This window comes from Palaemon carinicauda, chromosome 5 (assembly GCF_036898095.1).
Source record: "Palaemon carinicauda isolate YSFRI2023 chromosome 5, ASM3689809v2, whole genome shotgun sequence".
Lineage (NCBI taxonomy): Eukaryota > Metazoa > Arthropoda > Malacostraca > Decapoda > Palaemonidae > Palaemon > Palaemon carinicauda.
The window spans coordinates 98,100,021-98,112,332 of record NC_090729.1 but is presented as its reverse complement, the minus strand read 5'-3'; the positions used below and the strand labels follow the sequence as shown (position 1 = coordinate 98,112,332).

The 12,312-nt window shown below is 49.6% G+C and overlaps 1 protein-coding gene across 1 annotated transcript in view; it reads right to left on the bottom strand.

Moving 5' to 3' along the window:
• The window catches only part of LOC137641377 (nucleolar transcription factor 1-A-like), a 690,267-nt gene extending 682,913 nt beyond the window's left edge, over window positions 1–7,354 (bottom strand). Inside the window, exon 1 of the mRNA XM_068373882.1 lies at window positions 7,210–7,354. The gene's annotated coding sequence lies outside the window, so the exon portion shown is untranslated. The remainder of the gene's footprint in view (window positions 1–7,209) is intronic.
• Window positions 7,355–12,312: the final 4,958 nt, after the last annotated feature.

Below are 12,312 nucleotides of genomic sequence, written 5' to 3'. Positions count from 1 at the left end.
AAAACTTCTGACGATTTCCTCCGGATGTAGTCGCGAAGAATGTGTTCATCGTTGGGGACAGCCTCTGGCCTTACCGCTACACAGCTTGGAGGGCAGCAATGACTGTCCCAATGGAGAACCCGTCCAAGGATTTCCTTGAATAATCCTTGAGGTAGTGGGCAGTAAAGGTTGACTGGTGTGACCAAGTGCCTGCCTGTAGGATCTGCCCCACCGCCATGTTTCTCTCAAAGGCCAAGGAGGTGCTCAGACCCCTGATGTCATGGGGCCGGGGAGTGCCTGGCACTGCCATTTTATCCTCTTCATAGGTTCTAGCGATGACTTGTCTCAGCCAGAAGGATATGGTGTTCTTGGAAACTTGCTTCCTATTAACACCTGTGGAAACGAAGAGGTTCTAGATACCTGGTCGGAGATGAGCTGTCCTTTCCAGTTTTTTCTGAGCGTCCATACTGGGCATAACTTCAAGTCCTCCGTAATGCCCGTCTTGGGAATGGCCGGAATTGAGAAACCTTCAAACCTCAGGTCCCAGACTGCTGGGTTCTGAGTCTTAGCCACAAAGGAGGGCACAAACCTGAAGGACACTTCCTTCCACCCTTTGGAGTGCGAAACGTCGTAAGACAGACCATGGATCTCGCCCACTCTCTTAGCCAAAGCTAAGGCTAGCAAGAAGACGGTCTTGAGGGTGAGATCCTTGTCCCCGATATCTTTCAGGGGTTCAAAGGGGGGACGACTTAGCATCTTCAAGACCTTGGCTAGGTCCCACTTGGGCACTCTCCTAGCTTGAGGGGGGCAGGATTGCTCTAAACTCCTGATCAGCATCGCTGTGTGTCTCAAGGTCCCCAGGTCGATGCCCTTCAGGAGGAAGACTTGGCCTAAGGCGGCTCGAACTCCTTTAATGGCTGGAATTGACATTCCCACTTTATCTCTAAGATACACCAGAAACTTCGCTATGTCTGGAATCGAAGCTTTAAGAGGTCTAATGTGTTTCTCCGAGCACCACTTCGTGAAGGAGGCCCACTTCGCCTGGTATACCGCGGTCGAGGATCTCCTCAGGTATAGGGACATTCTCTTAGCTGTGGTGGCGGAGTACCCCTCCTTCTTCAGGAGCCGCTCGATAGTCTCCAGGCGTGAAGGCGAAGAGAGAGAGAGGGTTGTCGTGGAGCCTGAAGAAGTGCGGTTGGTGCAGGAGGTCTGATCTGGCGGGCAGAGGCCAAGGTGGTTGGCTCGCTAGGTCTTTTAGGTCCGCGAACCACTCTCTCTCCGGCCACCAGGGCGCTACCAAAGTCATCTTCAGGTTTCGGGAGGCCCTTACTCTGTTGAGTACCTGTCTTATCAACGTGAAGGGGGGGAAAGCGTACACATCCAGGTTGTCCCACTTGTGCTGGAAGGCGTCTTGTAGGGCTGCATTTTGGTCTGGGACCGGGGAGCAATAGACCGGTAGTTGGGCGTTGAGCTTTGTTGCAAAGAGGTCCATCACCGGGGAGCCCCAGCGTTGAATGATGAGTCTGGCTACTTCTGGGTGTAGAGACCACTCTGTCCCCACTATTTGACCCATTCTGCTGAGGCCATCGGCCAGAACGTTTTTCTTCCCGGGGATGAACCTTGCCAGCAGCACCACTTGCTGTTCGTCTGCCCAATTTAGGATGTCTATGGCGAGGTCGCACAGTTCCTTCGATCTCATGCCCCCTTGCTTCTTTATGTAGGCCACTACCGTGGCGTTGTCGCACATTAACGCCACGGTGTTTCCCTTTAGACGACTTGCAAAGTGAAGACATGCCTTCTGGACTGCTCTTAGTTCTAGGACATTGATGTGTAGACGCTTTTCGCTCTCCGACCAGGTACCTCGTGCCGTCTCTTCCAGAAGGTGGGCCCCCCACCCTTGGTTGGAGGCATCTGTGAACAGGAGGTACTCGGGGGGACTGGACCCGAGGGGCATCCCCTTGAGGGAGTTCGACTGGCAGTGCCACCATTCCAGGGATGTTCTCGTGTCCGGAAGGATTGGAATTAACGCTTTCCGCGAGTCCGTCTGGGACCAGAGGCTCTTGAGGTTCCATTGAATGGGTCTGAGCCTCATCCTCCCTTAGGGAACCAGTTTCTCCAATGAGACCAGGTGACCTATCAGTCTCTGCCAGTCTCCCGCCCTCCTGGAATGTTCTGACAGGAACGGTTGAATGATGTGTTTGAGGTTCCGTATCCTGTCCTCCGAGGGGAAAACCTTCCCCTGCACGGTATCCAACGTCATCTCCAAGTATCCCATTCTGTTGGATGGGGTTAAGTTTGACTTTTCCAGATTGATTACGATTCCCAGATTCCTGCAAAACTGGAGAGGGTTTCTCCCTTGTTCCTCCAAGAGGGCCCTTGAGGTGGAAAGGAGCAACCAGTCGTCCAGGTATCTGATGAGACGGATACCCCGTTCGTGAGCCCACACTGAGACTGTCGCGAAGACCCTCGTGAACACTTGAGGGGCCGTCGACAGACCGAAGCAAAGGGTCTTGAACTGCAGGATCTGGGAACCCCATTTCACCCGGAGGAACTTCCGACTCGACGGGTGGACAGGGATCTGGAAGTATGCGTCCTTGAGGTCGACAGTCATCATATAATCTTTCTCCCTCAAGGACAGCAGGACGGATTTTGGGGTGTCCATCTTGAAGTCCGTCTTCTTGACGAACTTGTTGAGGGTCGACAGGTCTATCACGGGTCTCCACCCCCCCCCCCCCCCCCCCCCCCCGTTGCTTTCTCTACCAGAAACAGGCGGCTGTAGAAGCCTGGGCCTGGGAGAAGGACCTCTTCCATGGCACCCTTCTCCAACATGGAGGAAATCTCCTCTTGAAGGGCGGCCCTTTTCATCGGGTCTCTGAGGGCCAACCATTCTGTCTGGCTGGCTGAAATAAGAGGGGGTGGATCCGCTAGGAAGGGGAGCCTGTAGCCCTCCTTCAGGACGGACACCGTCCAAGGATCCGCTCCTTGTGCCTTCCATGCTTGCCAATGTGGTCTGAGGCATCCCCCAACCCGAGGCTTGGGCGGGAATAGGGGGCCTCTCCCTCTACCTTCTCCTAGAGGGGCAGCCTGATCTGCCTCTCCTAGAGGAGGAGTAACCCGACCTGAAGGAGCTGGAAGAAGCTGGTGCTCCTCTGCGGGAGGGTTGAGGAGTTGTTGCCCAGGAGGAAGAGGGGGCGTCCCTCCTCGAAGTGCTGGGGGCGGCCTGAGATGTCACGGCGCTATCTGAGGCGGCCCTCCTGTATGGAGGCCTTTTAAACGACGCAGGTCTGGGGACGTTGGCCTCCTTCTTCTTAGCCACTTTCTCCATCAGGTTCTCCAGCTCTTTTAATGGGAATAGTGACTCACCCCACAAGGGAAGGCTACGTACGGCTCGGGCCTCTCTGTCCGGAATCCTCCTAGATACCTTAGCTAGGACCGTGTCTCATTTCCGTAGGACCCAGTTGGCCGTAAGGGCGAGCGCCTGGTACGAGAGAAACTTAAGTGTTTTCCCCCCAGAGGTGAGAAGGTCCGTCAGGAGGCTTTGCTGTTCAGGATCTTCGGGGTCGACGGAGGCTTGTACGTTTACTAACGTGGAGGCCCACCAGTCCAGCCATGAGGAGACGTTAACTACGTCCCGCGACATCTCCTCCATCATGGCGGCTTCCATAGGAGAGAAGGAAACTGGGGCTGAAGAGGCCCTTTCGTCTGAGCCGCCTTGTCCTAGGATGTCCAAGGCCGGGTCCACTCTACAGGGGCCTGGGCGACGCCCTTCCGGAATGTATACTTTACCCTGCGATTTGAGGCCCTGGAGCAGTTTCGAGGCACTCTGGGACTTGGGGGCCTCTGCATTGCTGGCCACCAAGTTGTCTATGTACTCCTGCCCTAGTACCAGGTCTGGGGCAAGAGGAAGGGCCAGGGAAGACTTCGGAAGGGTGGCGTGATGGGTAATCCTCAGGAGGCTTGACCTCCAGGAGTCCCCCTTCGGAGCCAAGGGTTCCGTAATCCCATGGTGCCTCCTGATGAGGCCCACCACTCTTCTATATGCGGAGTCCTCCGACGGGGAAGCTTCCCCTCCGTCAGCCGAGGCCTCGGCCTGGAGTGGGGGCGCCGGGTTGCTGGTTCGGCAGACCGGTCGTCCAGCCCTTAGGTCCAGGGGGGCCGTCCTGTAACTGTAGTGAGCTCCGTAAGAGGGTGGATCCCCCCGGCTCAGGGAGGGCCCTCGGTTGCCCTAAGGCTCTGGAAGCGGAGGTCACGGTCCCGGTGGACTGACCCGACAACGGGAACCGTTCCTTCTTACTCGATGGACGCACCAGCTGGGCTGGTTCGGCCAGGTTGCCTGCAAAGAAGCGCGTTTCCCCCCGCTGGGCGGGGTGAACCGGAGGCCTCGAGGACTTATGCCTCTGCGAGAAGTCTTTCCTGCGTGCCAGATCGCGCGGTTCTAGGCTGTGCATAGAGAGCGGCAGCCTAGACGCACGTTCGCTGGATCGAGGGTCTGGTGAATGGAGCATCTTGGACTCTCCTGAAGGTACGTAGACCCAGGCGCCTCCGGGAGAAACATTTCTCCTATATTTACGAGATTGGGAGCGGGAGCGCTTCTTGCTAGGCCGCGACCTTGACCTAGAGCGGGAATGTTCGCTCTCGGACAGTTCTCTTCTCCTGCGACGCTTCCCCCTGACTTCCTCCTCGGAAGATGAGTCTACTTCCAACGAGTCCGACGACGCCACGTTTCTCGCGTAACGGCTGTTAGCGTGATCCGCGGGGGAATTTCCCCGACGCCGGGTGCCCGAGATCGAAGGCTGGAGAAAGTCCTCGAGAACCACCGTGGAGATCGTCGGCACAGAGTCCAATCTTTCCATGCTTGGGGGCCAGGGGTCCAGGGTCACGTCCATTCTCAACAGTGACCTCCCTGGCGTCTTCGGTAGCTTCCATCCGAAGGCATCGCTACTCGGACGGCGAACTCTAGTTTGGCTGTCCCCTGGCGGGGGAGAGCCCGACGCACCTGCCCACGAGGGCGGCGGGGACTCTGAAACTACAACACTGCCCCATAAGGGGTCTTCAGAGGATGCGTGGCCCTCCATCACAAGGCCTGACTCACCCGAAGCACTACCGGGCCCTTCGTTAGCCCTAGAGGGGCCCGCCCTTGGTTCTTCCCTCGCACTGGATTCCCTGAGAAGAAGGCCTTGACCTTCTACAACACTAGAGGCTTCTTGCCCTCTCCTCTGCGAAGGAGACGGAGAAGCCGAGGCTTCGTCGGACCGATCACTGGCCGACTGTAACGAAGATACGACACTAATCTTCCTGGGGGAACGCTTCGAAGATTTCTTCTTTTTAGTACCGTAGCGTACCCACTGAATATCATCCCAATTTACGCACTCCGGACACGTGTCTGCGGAGGAGCAAACTATCCCCCTACACGTGGAACAAAGGGAGTGAGGATCTACCTCTGGCTTTGAGAGGAAAGCCCCACACGACTTTCTGGCTCTAGGCCCAGGGCAACGGCGCACGTGATCCATCGTTCGCACACGAATGGCACAACACTAAGTGAGCTATACGTACACTGGGGATACACACAGGGTGAACGCACTGTAACACTTGAAAATAAAGCACTGCGAAAAAACACAAGTCCCCACGCTGGAAACACGTAGAACACAAACGCGCACAAAGGATCGAGAGAGACGCGAGTGAGCTGTGAACAGCTCACGACCAAGGAACTTAATGAGGAGAATGACCCAGAGAAGCAGTGACCTGCCCTAATCCTGCCCTCGGAGCGCATTCCTTGGCGGCGGGGGAAGGCCTATGTAGAGAGCTGAGTAGGGGGGTAACGGCGGGAAAAACCTTGGTCGAGAAAGAGAGATCACAAGTGACTCCAAAAGAAAGTAATTCTCGGTAAGTATTGTGTTGGAACAAATATATGTTTTCCCGCAGAAAATAACGTGATTAAACCGGTTTTCACCTTCATTTCATCCGTAATAACAGCAACCAGTTCGGCAACTTAAAGTTAGTCGAATTGGTTAATCTGTTTGCGGTTGAAATGAAGGTCAAATTCGGTTAAATCACGTTATTTACTATTGGAAAACATATATTTTCTGTTCGAAATCAGACCCTGTAATACAATACAATTTTACCCCATTATATTTAGTGTTGTTAATGTTAACGTAATATTGCTAATATGCGCAGCATTGCTAACGTTAGCAATATCAGCGTAACATTACTAATATTAGCATAGCATTGCTAACATTAGCAATGTCAGCGTAACATAGCTAATGTTAGCATGCGCAGTACATATATTCTTGATGAGCGAAGTGAGGCCAGCCATTATATTTAAAAATTTTAACAGAAAATATATGTATTCCTGTGGACAATAACAAGATCTAACCGGTTTTCACCTTCATTTCATCTGCAACAAAAAAGCCAGTTTATCTACTTGAAGTTAGTAGAACTGATTGTTCTGTTTGTTTGCGGTTGAAATGCAGGTCAAATTAGGTTAAATCACGTCATTTACTACAGGAAAACACATACTTTCTGTTCGAAATCAGAATCTGTAATACAGTACAACTTTACCGTATTATTTAAGGTATCTTATATTTATTGAATATAGGGTTAAATGGCAGGACAGGATTAGAAATGAAACAGATATTACTAGGAGCCTTTGTATATCAGTGGTAAGTTCCTCAAGCATTCATTAAAAATGGACATTGACTAACCTAAACTTTCCCCCCTAACCTAACCTACAAGCCGTGTCATTACCTACTTACCTAACGGGGGGTCGATGCGACCCAACCCTCTTACACTGCCGTATTCTAGGTTAGATATAATACATACTGTACAGGTGGCCGCTATCATACATACAACCCAATAACTCGAGTGCCATATTTGGAAGAGATCATGGGGAAGGGCATATGGAGATGGCTTGGGCATGCTCTCCGCAATTCCCAAGAGATATTGGTTTAAGAAACTTTCAACTGGGCTCCACAAGGCACTAGAAGAGTTGGAAGGCCCAGGCCTACATGGCAGAGAACTATGTCGCCTGAAGTAGGGAATGATGACTTGAGAAGTCTTGTATTAAAAGCTCAAGATTGAGACTACTGGCGAAATCTAACAGAGGTCCTTTACATCAATAGGCGTAGGAGATGATATATCTATTTGACTATGGTATGAGAGGTAGCTCAATTCGTACGATACATCAACTGTAAATGACAAGGCTATCATGCTATTAGCCTCCCAGTTACTTACATGGTGCTAAAAAATGTACAGTATTCAACGTTGTCTGTTAAAATCTTAATAACTTTAATGTGTAAAGCTGTCTTCTCCGATAACGTTCATGAGAATCATGAAGTTTGAATTTACATTCGGGAATCGAATCAACAACATAACACGCCGTTACGTTACGGTCCTTGTCTTCTTCTTGAATCTATTTTCCTCGTGGCTGCAAAGGCGGGAACGGGAAGGACATTTTAAAATAGCGATTCCCAACCATTACTTTTCTCGAGAATTGTGAGAACGTCAACATTTATTTCGGAAGTCAAAAGCAGATCACTTAGTAATACTCTTTCCAAGACAAAAAAATAAATAAAAAAATAAATAAAAAAAAAACTTTTGATAGCGAGCTTAAGAAATTCTTAAACAACTCTGGTACATCTTGTGTTTTAATCAAGTCGTTCTTGACATTTATCCAACTTGTAGTGAAGGTTGCATATTATATAAATTGGTATCAAATAGAGTGCATATGTAATTCATTTCCTCTTTAAAAGAGGGCAGAATATGAAATAATGTTTTAACTATATATGTATAAAATGTTCATTGCAAAAAGCCTGTCTTTCGAAAACGTCTAAAAATTAAAATATTTCGGTTTGTTAAAATAAAAGTAAGATTAATTCCTAAAAACAAAAACCCACAAAATTGTTAAACCGTCTTGACGTTTTACATTGCACGTCCCATATATTTAAAACAGAATTCGGCCTCTTTTGGGTAGGTTTATTGGTCATAAATATGATCATGACGTACAGATTCTTCAGGGTCGACGACGTTATAGTTAAATGTTCTTTATAATTATTTACTTTACTCACACTATACAAACTTACACATATAACCTCACGCACATTCAAATACTACAAACAAACTAGATTATCTAGATATCAACTTAATTCCACAGTCGAGTCAGTCGTGCTAGAGTGTAGACGTGTCAGTAGCTCTCTTGAAAAGGACAGGATTTGTATGTTGTGCAAGTGTCGTGAGATAGATAATACAATTGAGCATGTGATTAGCTATATTATTATTATTATTATTATTATTATTATTATTATTATTATTATTATTATTATTATTATTATTATTATTATTATTATTATTATCTAACCTAGAACCCTAGTTGGAAAAGCAAGATGTTATAAGCCCAAGGGCTCCAGCAAGGAAAAAAAGCCCAGCGAGGAAAGGAAATAAGGAAATGAATAAACGAAATGAGAAATAATGAACAATGGAAATAAATTATTTTAAAACCAGTAACAAAATCAATAAAATTAGAAGCAACGGCTTATAATTAAGGAAGTAAGAAACACCAACTAAAGAAGTTGTCCGACATATTAGACAGGTTCTGAGAGTTAGAGGTAAAAGTATACAAACACTGTGCTTTCTGTGAAGGATGTAACTAATGATAATGAATGTTCTGCAGATTGCAGCCCTTTGCACCCATGCTTCTAGTAGTGTGCCCGCAATCACTGTGTTGGGGAGAGAGAGCAACGAGGACCCAGGGAAACACTCTAACCCCCGCCCCACCCCGGGGCGCTCTCTCTCTCTCTCTCTCTCTCTCTCTCTCTCTCTCTCTCTCTCTCTCTCTCTCTCTCTCTCTCTCTCTCTCTTTCTCTCTCTCTCTCTCTCTTACTTTTGTAGACAACAAAATTTTGAAGTAATAGTTCTTAACACTTCGGAATAAGGCCCTCGTGTGAATTTGCAGGATCAAAAGGATAGTGGAGAGTGTTAATAACACCAAGGCTCCGTGGGAATTCATCAACATCAAGGTCTATAGAGTTATCAACATCATCTCCGCCTACGCGTATTGACGCAAAGGGCCACGGTTAGATTTTGCCAGTCGTCTCTATCTTGAGCTTTTAATTCAATACTTCTTCGTTCAGCATCTCCTACTTCGCGTTTCATAGCTGTGAAGAATTATTTCCTTCACTACTCTTCTTCACAGTTTATTTCATGTAGACATTGTTATTGCTCGAAACGTCACGGCAGGGAAAATGTGAGTGATGATTCTTCCGTAAGCAAGAATCTCGAGAAAAATATTTTTGTATTCATTATTTTACCTTAAGTATTTAGGTACTTTAAATTTCTCTCTACTACAATGCTAGTCTAGGAGGTATGTTTATTCACACACGTAAGCCTGACTTGCTAATTACTTTGTAAGGACATAGTCTTACCCGCCTTGTTTCCTCCCGCTGAACACTTTCCTGTAAATTATAAATTTATTCTTTATTCCACACAGTGGATTTTTGTACAACAATGTTGCACTCTTTGAGAGCTTTATATCCATGTATAATATTACATATTTCATTAGGCTACCGCCTTGATATTTTATATTTATACTTGGACTAAAACAAATGATTTTGGCGGTTGGATCGGTCTCCATCCTGGGCTACTTATCCGTCCGCACTCTGTAATATAGTGACCATTGCATGTTCAATAAATTGTCAGTCTCTCGCTGTTCGTCTTGTTGTCCTCACAACTGGTGACCCAGGAGATGTTGGAAACACATAGCAGTTTTGGCTTGCCATTAACGGACTAATTACGGCTGCGTTTCCTTTGTATATCTCCTTTTGCCATTAACGTTTAACGACGTCTTTTGCCTTTATCCCACTTAGTTTCGTGAGGCAGCAACGATGAGTATATCTGACATGACCAGCTCCCGCCCTTAGCACCATGCATCAACTGACCATGACGATGCCGCCCAGCCCATCGTGCCAAGCAACCATTCAGTTGCACCCAAAGTCAAGCTGCCACCATTCTCACAACACAACACCGCCTCCTGGTTTCTGAGGGCGGACGTACTCTTCAGGTTGGCCAAGCTAAACGACCCCTCCGCCAAAGCTGACATCGTCCTGACCTCCATACCTAAGGAGGTATTTGACAAGATCTCCCCATGACTCGACGCCCACTCCGGTCAAGTATCCTACGACGACCTATGAACCAAACTAATCAACATATACACGCTTTCCGTCTCTGCAAGGGCACAGAAGGTCCTTGATCTCAGCATTAGACCTATGGGCGACACCTCTCTCGTAGAAGATGGGATGAACTGGTTGGAATTCTCATGCTGCCAGAAACCGACGCCAATGGACGACAATGAGAGATAAGCGTATCTCGCGAAATATTCCTCCGACGCCTCCCGCAGGACGTGAGAGCCCAGCTCACCGACACCGACACCCTGCCGATGAACAACCTCCTGTCAAGGGCACAGAAATTATACAAAGCCTCCAAGGCCTCCCACCTTGGTGCATCATCCTCCTTCAGCTGCTCATCCCTCGACTCCTCGGCGGCGCCCTCTGCTGACGACGATGAAATCCTCGCCCTGATAAAGAAGAAACCTCCGCAGCCGATGCAGCAGAACCATAGACCGAACCCAACTTGGTGTTACTACCACCAGCAGTTTTGGGGCAATGCCATGAAGTGCAGGCCCTCCTGCAAGTTCCTGAAGAAATTTTGATGCCAAACACCGCCGACATCAACGGTAACCGCAGTAGAAGATCACGGCAAGATTGTATTCTACATCCTCGACGCTGTATCCAAACCGTAGGCTTATGGTCGATACCGGCTGTATGCAATCAACATTCCCTCCTTCACAGGCCGACCTAAATCAATCGCCTAGCAGTGACGCCTCTTCGCTCATCGCCGCCAACGGATCTCCCATCCAGTGTTATGGGACTAGGGTGCTTAAAATCTCAATCATGGGCCGATTTTACTCTTGGCCCTTCGCCATTGCTGACGTCAGACACCCTCTCTTTGACGCTGACTTCCTAGCTCATCATGGCCTCCTCGTCGACGTCGCCGTGAAACACCTCATCGACACCGGGACATGCCGAACCCGCTGGTCCGGGTATCACACCAATTTCCACTGTCGTAGCACAGCCCTACGCCGCCCTTCTCCAGGAGTTCCCCGACGTTTTCAAGCCAGAACTTCGACAGTCGTCGGGATCCTCCTCCAAGCACGGGGTCTACCACCACATAAACGCAACGGGACCTCCCACGCACGCCAAGTTCCGCCGCCTCCCACCGCAGAAGCTGAAAGATGCCAAACGGGTCTTCAAAGACATGGAACGGATGGGCATATGCAAGATGGCGTCCAGCCCTTGGGCATCTCCGCTCCACATGGTAAAGAAACCGGACACAACATGGTGGCCCTGCCGTGACTACCGGCGCCTTAACCTCATCACAACGCCAGACCACTACCCCCTGCCGAATATGCAAGACCTCACCAGCGACCTTCATGGGGCAAAGATTTTTACCAAGATGGACCTGCTCAAATCATACTTTCAAGTCCCAGTGTTCCCAGAGGACGTGCCTAAGACCGCCATTATAACGCCATTCGGCTCCTGCACCTTCTCATACTCAACCTTCGGCCTACGCAACGCAGGGGCCACCTTTCAACAACTGATGGATAGCATCCTCGGGGACCTGCCGTTCTGCATCTGCTACGTGGACGACATCTTAATCTACTCCAAGACGAAAGAGGAACAATGGAAACACGTCCGCACAGTGCTGAAACGCCTTCAGGAGAACGGTTTGATCGTGCGTTTCGACAAGTGCACATTTGGCGCCGAGAGGGTGGACTTCCTCGGACATCAAATATCCGCAGATGACGTGAAGCCCACATCGACCAAGGTGGACGCCATGAAAACTACTACCGTACCTTCATCCCCAACATCGCCCACATCCTGACTCCCCTCAACAACGTCCTGAAAAGAAAAGCCAAGAATCTCGTTTGGTGTCCCCTGCAGCAACGCGGCTTCGACAGGAAGAAGGCAGCCCTTGCCGAAGCAACCACCCTGGGGGTACCAACAACGACACTTGGCAGCCATCGCAGAATTCGGCTGCACTATCAGCTACATACCGGGTTAGAAGAACCCCGTCGCCGACACCCCCTCCAGGATTGAGATCAACGCGGTCCACCTGGGGATCGACTACGCAAACCTCGCCGTAGAACAGTAGAACGGCCCAGAGGCCCAAGACTATCATACTACAGCATCAACGCTACGAATGAAGGATATTCCCCTCGGACCGGCTGGTGAAACCATCCTCTGTGACACCAGCACGGGCCGCCCGCGCCCATGGATTCCCGCC